Source organism: Canis lupus, chromosome 13, assembly GCF_048164855.1.
Source record: "Canis lupus baileyi chromosome 13, mCanLup2.hap1, whole genome shotgun sequence".
Lineage (NCBI taxonomy): Eukaryota > Metazoa > Chordata > Mammalia > Carnivora > Canidae > Canis > Canis lupus.
The window spans coordinates 19,389,971-19,406,051 of record NC_132850.1 but is presented as its reverse complement, the minus strand read 5'-3'; positions in this window follow the sequence as shown (position 1 = coordinate 19,406,051).

Below are 16,081 nucleotides of genomic sequence, written 5' to 3'. Positions count from 1 at the left end.
ACGCCGCCCCTTCCTTCCTACGGGTGGCCCTGGGGGTGGCCCAGGTGTCCCCGGGCCGCGCGGGCTGTGGCGGTGAGGATGGCTCTCCACGCAGCAAAGGGGCAGGCCGGTTAAGAAAGTTCTAGGCTCACCCATCCTCCACCGCGTCGCGTGTGCCCCGAGCCGGCGAGGCTTTCCCAGCGCCCGAGGAGGCCTGGGCACGGAAGGACGGGAGATGCCAGCACCCCGCCCCCCCTCCCCCGTGCAGCCCCTGCAGGGGCGCGGGGCGGGGGGCGCTTCCCGGGGGTGGACACTCGGCAGCAGACGGGCCTGACGGCTGTGCCACCGCGGCTGGGGGCTGGCGTTGGAGAACCCTGGGCGGGGGGATGAGCACCTGCGCGGAGGCGCCGGGGCCGGGCAGTCGCTGGGGCGGCGGGAGGGGGGCCTGGGGGTGGGCTCTCCTGTGGCCTCCTCGGGACGCTAAACGCCGTCCCTTCTCCGCTCCACGGGCTCTGGAAATGAAGAGAGAGAGACTGTTCATTCTTCTTGGAGACCAGAAGGTGCCCCTGCTCCATAGTGTCACAGAAGAAGCAAAGTCCAGGGCGGACCCGGTGACCGTCTCCCCCCGGGGAGGCAGGGCAGGGAGCTGGGCGGTGGGCTCCACAGCCCCAGACTAGAGCCTCCTTGTAGTTGCTGCTGGGGACCCGGGAGAGTGAGATTTTGCTACCCCCTGGTGTCCGCTCCATCAATGCCACCCTGTAGCTCCTTCCAGAGGCCGCCACTTAGGAAGCTCTTAGCGGATATTATTACCAATCTTATTCCCTTGCTTCAGATCCAGCTAACCCGTCCCCAGGGTTGAGAAAGAGTCTGAACTTTCCCTTAGCAGGTCTTCCATTCCTTACGCTCAAGCAAATTGTGTAGGAAACGGTCGGTAGGATCCAAGGTTCCTGCAATTAGGAAGTGGAATATAAATTAAGCTGGCTCTGGGAGTTCATGAACTTCTAGTAAAAAAAATAAATAAATAAAGGAGTGGATCATTTTTTCCCCCTATGGAAAAATGGGAGCCATTGAAAGTTTTTGAACCTGTTGGGGAATGGAGGTTAGTTGCAAGGCCTGGGATCCAGTTACTCCTTTCCAGGAGTTGTTTTTAATCTATCCTAAATAAGGAAGGTTTATTTTATGAAGTAAAGTGACATATATGTTTATGATGGATAAATACCCTTTCTCCAAGAATGGAGGCTCTCACCTAAGGGAGTGTGTGTCTGTAGAGTGTATGTTGATGGGTGTGTTTGGGGGGATGTGAAGCGGGGGTGGTTATGGGGAGGAGTTGGACGTTGGGAACAGCCCAGGCTTAGAAGCCTTCTCTTGCATTCACAAAGCGTTCTCACCATATTTCGCCGATTTCAGATTCTTCCGGGCTTACCAAACTCCCATTTTACAGATGAAATTCTGGCTTATTGAAGTTAAATAACTTGCTGGAAGCTACACAGTAAGTAGAAAAGCCAAGATTTAAGGCCAGGCAGTCTGACTCCAGAGCCTTCACTCTCAACCACCAAGTTACAGGATTTCATCCGAGCTGTCAGAGTCCACAAAAGAAGCACTCTGAACACTACAGCACCCACCTAACCATCGTGTTAGAAAGTGTCTATTTTGGTAATAAGCCAGGGCTGAAAGAGTTTCTCTTTTTTTTTTTTTAAGATTTTTTATTTATTCATTCATGAGACACAGAGAGACAGAGAGAGGCAGAGATCCAGGCAGAGGGAGAGGCAGGCTCCCTGCAGGGAGCGCGATGTGAGACTGGATCCCGGGTCTCCAGGATCACACCCTGGGCCGAAGGCGGTGCTAAACCACTGGGCCAGCCACCCGGCTGCCGCTTTCTTTTTTTTTTTTTTGAAAGACTTTCTCAAAGTGACAGATATGTCCCTGTGGGTCAGAGAATAAACATCCTTTTCTTTTCTAGACTTGTTCTAGAATAAGGAACAGTTAAAATAATCCCCAAGAAATTTCCAGTATGGTTTTCACAGGGAAGTAGTGTCATCCAACCCTGAGGGAAGGCGGAAGAAATATTTGGATCTGTGACGTTCGTGGCCCGGCATGTGTGCCCCAAGAGATGTGATTGCCCTTCCACGTGCGGCTGGGGCTGTAGGCTGCTCACTCTCTGTCCACTGGGAGCGTAGCTGTGACCGGTGCCCTGCTTTGGTCCTGGTCCTCAAGGCAAGGGGGGATTAATGAAAGGCCACAAAGGCGAATTTTAGTGACAGGAAGGAACAGGCTTGAGAGAACATGTTCTTGTTACTTGTATCTTCCAGGAAACTGAGTCCAAGCCTTAGTTACTTTAAGATAAGAAATCTGGGTGCCTGGGGGGCTCAGTCGGTTAAGCAACTGCCTTCGGCTCAGGGCATGATCTCGGGGACCTGGGATGGAGCCCCGCTTCGGGCTCCCGGCTCAGTGGGGAGTCTGCTTCTCCCTCTCCCTCTGCCTCACCCAGGCTTGAGCAAGCACTCTCTCTCTCTCAAATAAATAAATAAAATCTCATTTTTAAGAGTTTAAAATCTGAGCCACCCAGGTATCCCTAAATAAATAAAATCTTTTTAAAAAAGACTCTCTTTTCTTAAAAAAAAATGTACAATTTTTTTCTCTGAGCTGGGTGTCATCAGAGTCCATACCACCACCACCACCTCTTGCCTGTGGTGTGCGTTAGCTTCCATACTGGTTTCTGTACTCTACTCTTGGCTCCTAAGAAGCCATTCTCTGCACCCTCCCCAGAGCATTTCCCAATAATTCCAACCAGGTCCCCTCAACCCCTTCTAAGGCTTCCCATGTACATATGGATCATTTCCTGCCAATCTCTCCAGCCCTGTCTCTCAGCACTCCCCTAATGTGGGAAACCCTGGTGACCCTCTAGCCATAATGGCCTTCTTTCAGTTCTTTTTTTTTATTATTATTATTTTAAGATTTTATTTATTTATTTGAGAGAGAGAGCGCGCGCTTGCACAAGCCTGGGTGATGGCAGAGGCAGAGGGAGAAGCAGCCTCCCCACTGAGCTGGGAGCCCGATGCGGCCTCAATCCCAGGACCCGAGGATCACCACCTGAGCAGAAGGCAGACGCTCAACCACTGAGCCACCCAGATGCCCTAGTTCTTTAAAGAACTACCTTGCTTATTCCTAATTTGGGCCCTTCTTCTCTTTTCCTTCCACCTGGAGGCTTCTTGTCACAGTTCTAAGGGCTGACTCCGCTCCTCTTGGATTTTACTAAAGTGTTGCATTTTCAAATGTCTTCCATGACCACCTGATCTAAAGTGATCTCTCATCCCCTCGTCCCTCCCAATGAGGTTATTTTGTTTTGCTTTCTCCACAGTATTTATCTCTATTTGATTTTATACTTGTTTAGTTATGTCCTGTCTCTAATAATAGGACCACTCACGCCACCATATGTCATTTGAAAATAAGCTCTGTGAAGACGAGGACTTTTGTCTATGTTGTCACTGCTGTGCCCTAGAGTGTCTGACGAGGTCTCAAAAGGTATGACTACTCCAGATGGAAACTGTACGAGGACCAGAAACCCCCATAGAACAGGAACAGTGGTGGGAACAGTTGAGAAGTAAAAACGGGATGAGTGAGGCCCAATGCCTGGGGTCTGCTGCTCAGCTTTGTTTTCTTCCTGGACTTTGCCCTCACAGGTTCTTTGTTTGTGGTTGATATTTGCAAGTGGAAACCACACAGGACAGATTTAAAACCAAATGTGGGGCGCAGCCACTGTGGAAAACAGTATGGAGGTTCCTCCCAAAATTAAAAATACAATTACCATATGATCCAGCAATTCCACGTCTGGGTATTTAGCTGAAGAAGACAAAAACACTAATTCGATTTAGTGTGCCCCTGTGTTCATTGTAGGGTCTTCTACAATAGCCAGGGTGTGGAAACAGCCCAAGTGTCCATCAATGGATGAACAAATAAAGAAAATGTGCCATGTGTGTATATAATGCCTTTTGCTGCAACATGAATGGACCTTGGGGGCCTTATACTGAGTGAAATAAGTCAGAGAAAGACAAATAGCATATGATGTCACTTATATGTGGAGTCCAAAATGCACACACATACACGGGGCACCTAGGTGGCTCCGCTCCGGCAGTTAGGTGTCTGCTTTCAGCTCAGGTCATGATCCCAGGGAGTGAGCCGGCCGTTGGGCTCCCTGCTCAGTAGGGGTCTGCTTCTCGCTCTTCCTCTCCCTCAACCCCTCTCTCCCCGCTCATGTTCTCTCTCTCCGTCTCAAATAAACAAAGTTTAAAAACCTTCAAAAAATAATCAACAAAGAAGTAAAATGCACAAACCCAGACACAAGCGCACAGATACAGAGAACAGACTGGGGGTTGCCAGAGGTGGAGGGTGGGCAAAATGGGTGAGGGGGTCAGAAAGTACAAACTTCCAATCATGAAATAAATATGCCCTGGGGATGTAACGTGCAGCATGGTGACTATATTGTGTATTTGAAAGTTGCAGAGGGATCCCTGGGTGGCGCAGCGGTTTGGCGCCTGCCTTTGGCCCAGGGCGCGATCCTGGAGACCCGGGATCGAATCCCACGTCGGGCTCCAGGTGCATGGAGCCTGCTTCTCCATCTGCCTGTGTCTCTGCCTCTCTCTCTCTCTCTGTGTGACTATCATAAATAAATAAAAATTAAAAAAAAAAAAGAAAGTTGCAGAAAAAAAAAGAAAAAAGAAAGTTGCTAAGAGTAGATCTTAAAAGTTCTCACTGCAAGAAAAAAATGTTGTGACTATATGGTGATGGTTGTTCGCTGGACTTGTGGTGGTCATAAATACAAGGATGGGATCATTACGTTGTATGCCTGAAACTAACATAATGTTGTATGTCAATAATGCTTCAATTAAAAAAAAAAAAGAAACTGAATGTGGAATGTCTTCTGGATCAGATGGGCTTCTGGATCTCCTGGGCTAGATGAATCTGGAGGAGGTGAGGATTGGAGAGGGTGTTCTGGAGGGTTCCAAGCTTCCTTATGGACTTTATTGGTGGACAAAGCCAGAGACCCTTTTACACAGTTGTAGGTCATTTAAAAACACAGTTTTATATTCTGGTTTCTTCACAGAACATTGCTCATACACATTCCCATGCATCATTAATATATAATTTTTGTATATTTGTCTTCAGGCAAGGTGGTGGCTTGCTGCTTCGGTAAGAGCATGGACCACTTGCCCGTCATTTGTTTAGTTACTCCCAATTTTCAGGAATTTGTATTATTTCTAACTTTTTTTCTGTTACACAGAGTATGAACCGATATGCATAAATTTACTCCTCCCCAGTTCGAGTTATTTCCATTTAGCATATTTTACCAAGTGGAATTGTTGGATCAAAGAGTAGGAGCTATTTTATAGCTCTTGTTATTATCTGGTGAGGCAATATTTGAAGGGCAAGGGTCACGGAACTCCCTTAAAATACTTAAGAGATTGAGTGTGAGGAAACACTGGGTTTATTCTGAATGCTCACAGTGACTGGGCGTCAGCGAATTGTGGCAGTGATGGATGTATAGATTAGTTTCTATATGGGGCAATTTAAAATATTTAGAGCTGCCAGAAAATGGCACTGGCTGCTCCACAGGTAGTAGATTTCTCCTCTCTGGAAAGTGTTAAGCATAATGAGAGAGTCTTTAAAAAATTGTCTTATAAGCTTTCCAGATTTGCAATCTGTATATTTTCCTAGCTCCGTTCCTTTGCTCTGAAAACAAACTTTGTTAAACAAACACTTATGAAGACCTAACATGTGCCAGGTATGTCTGGAGGTGGCCCGAGCCCTCCCTGGAGCCTCCCAGCAGAGTCCTCCTGGGCCGGCCACCCGGGAATTACAGCAGGTGAGGTCATGCTCCACCCCACCCCCACCGTGCGGCCTGTGCCCCCGAATTGCTCTCCAGTTCCTTGACATCTCCTCTGCTGGGCTCATTGTCTACTCCAGGCCTCTGCCCATACTCCACTCATTCTTTTTTTCTTTTTTTTTAAGATTTTAGTTTTTATTTATTCATGAGAGACAGAGAGAGAGAGAGAGAGAGAGAGAACGAGAGGCAGAGACCCAGGCAGAGGGAGAAGCAGGCTCCATGCGGGGAGCCCGACGTGGGACTCAATCCCGGGATCCCAGGATCACGCCCTGGGCCGAAAGTGGCACTAAACCACTGAGCCCCCTGGGCTGCCCTGATGGGTGTTGTTGTTTTTTCTCTCTCTCCCTCTCTCTCTCTCTCCCAGGCAAGCAGCCCGATTTATTGAAAGAACCAGTTGCCTAACAATCTGTTGGTTTGGGGTTTTGGTTTTTCAAAAGTCACCTGCCTGGTAAAATGTAGTCTTAAAACTCTAAATTTGGCCAGAGAGGAAACGCCCTGTTGAGATGAAGCCTCAACCAGGGTCCCTGAGTTGGAGTTTCCTTGGAGTGGATTTTGCTGCCGTGCTGGCCTCAGGGAAGCCCTGCTCCCTGTCCATCTGTCCGTCCGTGTTTTCTCCAGCTTGCAAGTCACAGGATGAGCCACCCGGCAGAGGGGAGGGCACCGGGCGATTCTGCACGGCGGCCGTGTTCTGCGCCCGCCAGCAGCAGTGTGGCCCTGAGCCCGGCCATCGGTGCTCCGTGAGTCAGTGCCACCCCCAGGGCTTAGGAGCGGTGGGCAGGGCACAGCGGCAGGCCGACCAGAAGCTCACCGTTCACTGTGTGGTTGCAAACGGTTCAGGGAACCGGCTGATCTTGTTAATGTGAGTTTTTACAATGTCCTTTTAGTTCCCAGAAAAAATACTCAGAGGGCTACCTTGGCTTTTTAAATTAAAAAAAGTTTTTTTTGGGATCCCTGGGTGGCTCAGTGGTTTAGCACCTGCCTTCAGCCCAAGGCGTGATCCTGGAGTCCCAGGATCGAGTCCTGTGTCGGGCTCCCTGCATGGAGCCTGCTTCTCCCTCTGCCTGTGTCTCTGCCTCTCTCTCTCTCTCTCTATCATGAATAAATAAATAAAATTTTTTAAAAAGTGTTTTTTTAAAGATTTGATTTATTTGGCAGAGGGAATGAGCACAAGCAGGGGGAGCAGCAGAGAGAGAGGGAGAAGCAGGCTTCCACTGAGCACCCTGGGATCACAACCTGACCGAAGGCAGACACCTAACCGACTGAGCCACCCAGGCCCCCCCCCCCCAAGTTTTAAATTTATGTTCCCTATATTAAAGATGCAAATCAGGGGTGCCTGGGTGGCTCAGTCAGTTAGGCATCTGCTTTAGGCTCAGGTCATGATCCCAGGGTGCTCAGCAGTAGCATCTGCTTCTCCCTCTCCCTCTGCCTGCTGCTCCCCTCCGCTTGTGCTCACTCCTCTCTGTCAAATGGATGAATAAAATCTTTAAAAAAAAATAAAGATGCAGATCAGAAGCCTAGTTCTTCCTTAAGTCTTTATTTAAAAAAAACCACATTTATTTGTATATCTATTTATTAAGTAGTCTCTGCCCCTAATGTGGAGCTTGAACTCACAGCCCCAAGATCAAGAGAGAGTTGCATGCTCTACTGACTGAGCCAGCCAGGCACCCCTTTAAGCTTTTATACTTAACTTAGAAACAAGTACATTTTAATAATCACCAGGCGTTCCCCAATCACGTATTTTAAATTAAAATTGTAAGGCCAGGGCAGCCCGGGGCGGGGGTGGTGTTCAGCGGTTTAGTGCCTGCTTTCGGCCCAGGGCATGATCCTGGCGACCCGGGATTGAGTCCCATGTCAGGCTCTCTGCGTGGAGCCTGCTTCTCCCTCTGCCTGTGTCTCTGCGTCTCTCTCTCTCTCTGTGTCTCTCAAGAATAAATAAATAAAATCTTAAAAAAATAAAATAAAACGGTAAGGCCAATTAACTCCTGTTAACAGACTAATTTTTTAAAAATACCGCAAATACCTAGAACACCAAGTATGCACAAATTTCTTAATACAAATATATTAATGCAATGTGTTTGTTTTAAATATTTCCATCCCTAATTTTAAAATTTCTGGACGTTAAAGCAAACTTACCCACTAAGAGAACCATGTCATCCTAGGTGGCTGGGGAGCCCCTCCCCAAGTGACTTTTTGGAAACATGTCCTCAGTGGTCCAGCAGAGATTTTGTCCCAAGGCTCCTGGGCAGCTCCCCTCAGGCCCCAGCTAACCCACAGAGCCCTCTTCCACGGCTGCCGTGTCGTTGCTGCCCCAAGGGGCCGGTTGCACAGTCCACGGCCTCCTAGGCTCAAGTTACACTTCATCTGAATCCTCCACCTACACACACGGAAGTTAGAAACTCCTACCCAGGTTGCTATACAACTTGTTTGGATGTAATTCCTCTATTGAAGGATTTATCTGAATTCTTTCCACGTTTTTTCCAGCTCCTGGGGCCACCAGTCTCCCAGCTGTTGACTGGTCAAATTTCTCCTGCTGCTGCCCGACTCTGGGGACAGGCCTGGTGGCACGCGGACGTGTGTGACAGGAGGATCTGTGTTTAACGGAAGATGGTGGCTTAGTTGGGATGATGAAGCCCTGGGGGAGGCAGGAGCAAACGTCGAATCTGTTTGCCTGGACCTTCTCCACTTTCTCCATCGTTGTACTTTCTGCGCTCGTTGGCCGGTGCTTTGCAGCCGTTCTGTTGGCCTCCCAGGCTAGGTAAGGAAGCCTTGACCTCAGCGGCATTGGAGTGTGTGTCGCCCCGACTCACGGCCCCGGAGAACCGTCCTGTGCCCTCCCGTGCGGGGAACCCGGGATAGTTGGAGAAAAGAAAACCCAAGAACTTCTGTGCCCTCTTCAGGCGGTACCTGGGATAGACGGTGACTTACCGGAGAAACAGGAACGGAAAAGAGCGAGTTCATACAGGTGTCTCCTAGATAAGGACCGACTGGTGGGGCGGGATGGTCCCAGCAGCCGCGGCTGGGTGCGCGCAGCGGGGCAGGAGCTCAGCCCTCAGGGCTTTTCTTAAGATGCGGGACGCTGACGGGGGCGCGGGCGGGGGGGGGGCTGGTAATGCAGGTAGATGCCTGGCCCTTGGGACCCCGAGGTGGGGGGTGCTTTCGGGGGCAGGTGAATGGCAGTTGAAGCCCGGATGCTATCAAGTTACTCCGGAGAGCTAAGAATAGGCCTCTGAGCAATGCCCCCGGTGCAGACAGAGGAAGCTGCGCCCACGGCTCGGGAGCCAGGGGGTGGGAGGGGGTCGTCCAGAGTCCTCCTTGGTTGGCCCTGAACACTGGGGCGGCGGCGACAGCGATGGGCAAAGACCCGCGGCAGGACGCGCGGGGCGGGGGCTGGGACTGCCGGACTTGGGGTGGGCAGGTCGCAGGGAGCTCCGCCACAAGCCTTTCTCTTCTAGAAGGCAGGGAAGGCACTAGGAGTCAGAACTTTTGGAGTCCCTGCCTCCTCTGCCTCCTCAAGGTTCACCAGATGCCCTTTGCTCATCCTGAGCTCTGATCCGCCGGGGCAAACGTCCTTGTAAATATGGGAAGGAAACAGGGCTGGTGGAGGGAAGGACAGGGCCTACCTGGCTGCTGACTGTGCGTGTGTTCGCATGTGCGCGCGTGTGAGCCCGTGCACGTGGGCCTCACGTCAGTACTTATGTGCACACGTGTGTGCACCACGTGCATTTGCCTCAGAGCGCCTAATAGGAAAAGGAGGGAAATTGAGAGGAAGCATCGAGAAACTTTCAGGCCGATTTGATAGAGCGATTTTATGTTAACTGGATCCAATAATAAGAAATTTGGCTTTGTGTTTTCTACATGTACATGTTCTATTTTGTTTTTCTAATAATTCACTTTATTGTATGTTATGAAAGCATTGGTCTGTGGCTGACTGCAGACGAAACTGCTCCTTCCATTGGAGAAGCACTAATGAGGACCAGGCCAGCATTCAGGGAAAGTCCCGAGTCTGAATTCCCAAGGGACAGAGACTCACTTCAGAAACCTGAGGCTCCTGCTCTGGGTTGCATCAGAGAGGCACGAGGCCAGACAAGGGAGGACAGGCCTCAGATCTGACTGGCACTCGGGGCACAACTGCTCTCTCTCCCCTTCCTCTGCCCCAAGTGCGGTGGGAGCACCAGGTGGTCCTCAGGTGGGTGGGGACAGACCTTGCCGTGCCTCCAAGCCCTAGCAGCTCGAGCTGCTACACACTCCCTCCTGCCTGAGAGGCAAGAAGCCGGTTCCAAACCTCCTTACTTCCCCCCGGATGCTAACACGCACTCAGTGGGAAAGAGCAGGGTCCTTTATTGCAGCAAAACCAGACACCTTGGTCCAGTGCAGGGAACCCAGGCAGATCCTGCTTTTTTCCCTGAGATGATCTCCTCCACCTGGATCCTTCTGAACTGTCCAAACACAGCCCTCCAAGGCCCTGACTCAGTTGGCATTTGCAATTTTATATTCCTTTTCTTGAAGAGGGTCTCCAAAATTGGAGACCTGCCGTAGCCCCCCACCCCCACCCCCGCCCCTGAATCTGGATCCATCCTTGCTGAGATCCTTAGTGCTTGACCCTGGAAGAGCCACATGGTATCATACTCAGAAAGCAACATAAGCAGCAGACAAGGGCTAAAGAGGACTCCGCCTTCCCCATCATTCAGAGCATCCATAAAACCCCTAAGGAATTAAGAGTATGTGAAGTTGCGTGTGTGGGAGGGAAGTGGTATTTGCAAAGAGGGTAAGCATTAGTCAAGGACTCAAGGGTGGAAATTCAGCAGCGATGTCTGGAGTCTGCAGAGCTTGGGGAGGGGCAGGGGTGGCGGGGATGCGGGGACACCTGACTTTAGGCAGTATTATCCAAGTGCACAGGGCTCCGCTGACACCAGCCGGGGCCAAGCCATCTTTCTGTTGTGGAGGGACGCAGGCCATGACACAAAGAGTCACCAGTTGCTTCTCTTCGCACAGCAGTCTGGGTGCCTCCTGAGATGAGCTTGCATGTAGTTATGGACACAGGCCCTCGGCTCGGTGGTAGTTTTTTTTTTTTTTTTTTTTTAAGATTTTATTTATTTACTCATGAGAGACACAGAGACGGAGAGAGGCAGAGACACAGGCAGAGGGAGCAGCAGGCTCCATGCAGGGAGCCCGATGTGGGAGTCGATCCCGGGTCTCCAGGATCATGCCCTGGGCTGAAGGTGGCACTAAACTGCTGAGCCACCCAGGCTGCCCCTCAGGTGGCGGTTTCCAGGGCCTTCCTTGCAGGCCACGTGGGGGCCCAACAGGTGGCGGCCACGCTGGAGAAGGATCAGTGTTTTGTGCAGTGTTTTGTGTAGTGTTTTATGCTTGCCCATGTTGCCCATTGCGGGGTTGCATCCCTGCAGCCTGGGCTGCACCGGCTGAGCTTCAGACCACCGGGCGGAGGGCCCGTGACGGGGACCCAGCCGGGGGAGGGTCCACCCTGGCTGCTGCCCTCTCGCCTCGGGAGCAGTGGCACAGAGGGAGAGTAGGACACCACGGGATTGGGGCCCTGTTGGCCCCTCCAAGAATCTCAGACCCTAAGGCAGTTATTGCCAGGCTTCTACGGCCTCAGGTATTTAAGAACCTGCATTTTATGGTTCAGTCCCAACAGATAATGTGCCTTTTTATGCCCCCCATAAATACTTATATTGTTTATCCCTCATAAGAGTTTTATGAAGCAAGTATGAATACGTTTTTCAATATCTGAGCAAACTGAGACACGGAAACTCCGGGACTCGCCCCGCAGAGCCCAGCTGGAGGGCCGGAGCCAGTGACAGTCAGTGCCCCTACCCTCCTGCGCCCCGATTCCTCCCACACGCCCAGTCGGGTCCCAGGCAGCTGGTCTTGGAGGCGGCGGGCTGCGGCCGCGTGGGAGCCATGCGTGAGGGAGGCCCGCTCCTCTCTGCTCTGTGGCCTCATTTCTCACTGAAGCTGGAAAAAGTGTCACTTCCAGGAAGGGGACCGTTCCCCCCCCCACCAGCAGGTGCGCCGGCCTTTTGCCCTGTGGGAGGCCGTCCTGGAGGCCACAGGGTGGGCCCGGAGAGGCCTTGGGAACCCCAGGACTCCCCATGCAACTGGTGGGGGGGGGGGCAGGAGCTCGAGGAAGAGCACCTGCCCCTCCGGAGCCACCTGGGTCAGGCGCTTTCCGACTCTCAGGCTGCCCTTGGTACGGGGCCAGGCGGGGCCAGGGACTAAGCGGCTCCCCGAGGCAGAGCTCAGTGATTTGTCCGCTGCCTGCCGCCTGGGCAGGGCAGGAGCAGGCCTTCCAGAATGCTCTCCTGAGCCTTGGGATAACACGGACGAGGAAGTCTCCTATTACACCAAGGAGGGAAATCCTTCTCTACCTTTCCACCTTTCTTTTTTTTTTTTTTTTTAAGGTTTTATTTACTTATTCATGAGACACACACACACAGAGGCAGAGACTCTCCCTGCAGAGGGAGAAGCAGGTGCCTCATGGGGAGCCGGATGTGGGACGCGATCCCTGGATCCCAGGATCACGCCCTGAGCCAAAGGCAGGCGCTCAACCGCTGAGCCCCCCGGGCGTCCCTCTGCCCCTTCCCAATAGACATCACCGATGTCAGGCTGAATCTGCAGCTGAAAACAATATCGGGATAGAATTTCTAAAAAATTGGATGACACCAGGGCACCCAGCTTGCTCAGTTGGGGAACCAGGCGACTCTTGATCTCAGTGTCGTGAGTTCAAGCCCCACGTTGAGTGTAGAGATTACTTAAGAAATAATAATAATTAAAAAGTAAAAGGGCCTGGGTGGCTCAGTCAGTTAAGTGTCTGCCTTGGGCTCAGGTCATGATCCCGGGTCCTGGGATCGAATCTCTATCAATGCTCCCTGCTTAGTGAGGAGCCTGCTTCTCCCTCGTCCTCTGTCCTGCTTATGCTATCTTTCTCAAATAAATCAATAAACCTTAAAAAAGTAAAAAAAATCAATGGTGCTTTTTAAGAAAACTTAAAAAATAAAAATTGGATGACATCCATTACACTTATTTTTACTTTTATTTATTAAATGACACTAGTATTCCCTGAAATTAGGTGTTTCACAGTTTCATTTTCTTTCTTTTTTAAAGATTTTATTTATTTATTCATGAGAGACACACAGAGAGAGGCAGAGACACAGGCAGAGGGAGAAGCAGGCTCCACGCAGGGAGACCGACATGGGACTCCATCCCGTGTCTGCAGGATCACGCCCTGAGCCAAAGGCAGATGCATTAACCGCTGAGCCACCCAGGCGTCCCTCATAGTTTCATTTTCAAAGAATTATTTGAAGAGTGCCTGGAGGCTCACATGACTCTTGATCTTGGGGTCACAAGATCAAGCTCTACGTTGGTTGGAGAGATTACTTAAAATAAAAAAATAAACAAAAACTTCAAAGATTAAAAAAAACCCAAATAATTATTTGAGTATATATATATATATGTATATATAGGTATATATGTATATATAGTCATATATATATATATATATATATATATATGATTAATTTATTTACTTTAGAGATGGAGGCAGAGGGAGAAGGGGAGAGGTCCCAAGCTGACTCCATGCCCAGCACAGAGCCCCACATGGGGCTCAATCTCCCCCCACTGAGATCACGACCCGAGCTGAAACAAATCAGAGTGGGATGCCCAACCCACCGCACCACCCAGGCCCCCCTACATGTATATTTAGTAAGTTTTATTACCAGCAGTAAGGGGATATTGCAACAATTGTCAAGGGATGAAGCAAAGGACTGCAGTTGGGGCACTTGCTTGGGCCCCAGCACCTCAGGCCCGTGTTGCCGGTTTGGATCCCATCCAGCATCTCAACCTCTGCGATTTGTGTGACTTCACTGCCTTTGAGATAAAGTGCTCCTCAAAGTGGCAAAAATCTCGGAGGCTCCTAGGGTCTGCATTGCCAGAAAGGAAACCACTTACCTTTTCCACAGCAGGGATCTCTTCACACGCTCCTCCCCACAAAGCTAACAAAACATTGATTTTCCAGCCAACAGTTGATGTGGGCCCCAGGGAGCAAATATATATACATATTTGTCCAGGAAGTCATTTCTCTTTTGCAGGATCCCAGCTGAGCCTCTCCCATGGGGACGGGAGGATCACCAAGTGATTATTCATTAAAGGTTGCAGAGCCAAGCCTCCTGGCTTTGGAGTGAGAAGGTGGGGAAGACAGCGGGAGCCCAGGGCTGGCATAAACACTGTGTCCTGAGCAGGTTGATGGACCCCAGACTTTGCAAGCTCGGAATCCAATTAAGTTGCAAACATGCTTTCCCTCAGCTGGGTAAGTGACCCTGCAGCTGGCCAGTCCCAGTCAGGCAGGCCTGAGAAAGGGGTTCCTTTGTGTTTGATCCTGGGCATTCATCATAACCCTTCCCAACTGCCACAATCCCAGGACTCTTTCATCCATCAAGCATCGGAGGCTCAGTGCCTTGGGTCCGAGAGGTTTTCAAAGGGCCTACGCTGTTGGAGACGGAGAAGAAAACTATATTGGCTCCAACACAGGAACAGTAAACTTCAACATCAGCTGTAAAATATGTCCTTACCTGTTCCCACCAACAAAGTTGGCTTCATTTATTTTGCAATTTGGCACTCATAAAAAGTTTATTACATTGCAAAACAGTCTTAGGTTAGATTTTCTCATTTTACAGGAATTGTCAAGTACTACAATTGCAGAAGGAGCAGTACCAGTGACAAATGGTTTGGAGTCATTTTCAAAAGTGAGGCTTTAAATACCATTGCAGATACATTTCTGCAAGAATGATATCGGATGAGGAATATATATATTAAATATATTCAATGTGGTGAAGTGTTAAGGTGTCTAGTATGGTACGGGGGTGCTGAGCACAGTGCTACGTTCGGGGCCACTCAGCGTAGGGCTAGCCAACAGCAGCAGAAGGAAAGGATACCACTGGCCACCATTTCATGAAGCTCTGCTTGGCGCAGTGATACGAACTTTGTCAAGAATTATAGCTATCGCGTAGGGAAGTATTTATGGGGCGCCCGGGCAGTTCAGTTAAAGCATCTGACTCTTGATTTCAGCTCAGGTCATGATCTCAGGGTCCTGGGAGGATTCCTGAGTCTCTGAGCTCAATGGGGAGTCAGCTTGAGATTCTCTCTCCCTCTCCCTCTGCCCCCCCCACTCACGAGTGTGTGCATGCACAATGCTCTCTCAATCTCTAATAAATAAATAAAATTTAAAAAAAGTGTTTGTTGTGTGTTAGGGCATGGTGTTATTTATTTATTTATAAAGCCTGGCTCTTTTTTTTTTTAAAGGATTTTATTTATTTGACGGAGAGATAAGGAGAAAGCAAGTGAGCATGAGCAGGGGGAGGGGGGGAGGGGGAGCGGCCCCCCACTGAGCAAGGAGCCTGATGGGAGGCTCGGTCCCAGGACCCGGGGATCATGACCCAAGCCCAAGGCAGATGCTTAACCGACCAAGCCGCACAGGCGCCCTGGCATCGTGCTATATATGTGATTTACTGATAAAGCAGTGGTCCCTGTTACCACCCTCATTTTACAGAAAAGGAAACTAAGGCTTGGAGAGGTTAAAGCCCCAGATTTAGTAAGTGAGATTGAAAATGAGGTGGGGCTGGCTCCAAAATTACATCATGTTTCTGCCACACTGCTTTCCTGTTTATGTAAGTTATCTTACGAGCTGAGAGCCACCTGGTGACCACCTTCTATTCCAACAGGCTAGTCTTCCTTTGGTCTCCTGGACATGTTTCGCTCTTTTCAATTCTACTGTTGCTTCCCCTCTGTTCCCTGCGAGCCGTCCCTCAGATTTTACTCCTTTTCCGGAGCTTGATCACAGGCGTGAGCCGTCCTGCTCAGCTGGACCCCAGGCCGGGCCCTCCGGAGCCTGGCCTCCTTTGGCGTTCCCCCCAAAGGACCGCGCAGTTGGGAACCTTGTGCTAACTCGTTGTGGGATTCCTACGTGTGTGGGAAACCCGTGCAACAGGAATGGGGGCTCCCGCGGTTCGCAGGCTCAGGGGGCCGCTGAGCGACTGTGCTGCCTCTCGGAATGCTCCTCGTTTGCAGCTGCAGGGGGAACAGCCGTGGAGCCCCTAAGACGCCCCCGAACTAACGCTGTGAGATGAGAAGAACCATCCAAGTGCTCGCAGCCAGGCTAGAACAGAAGCAGAGGCTCCACAGGCCCTGAGGTGGCTCAGAAGAGGAAAG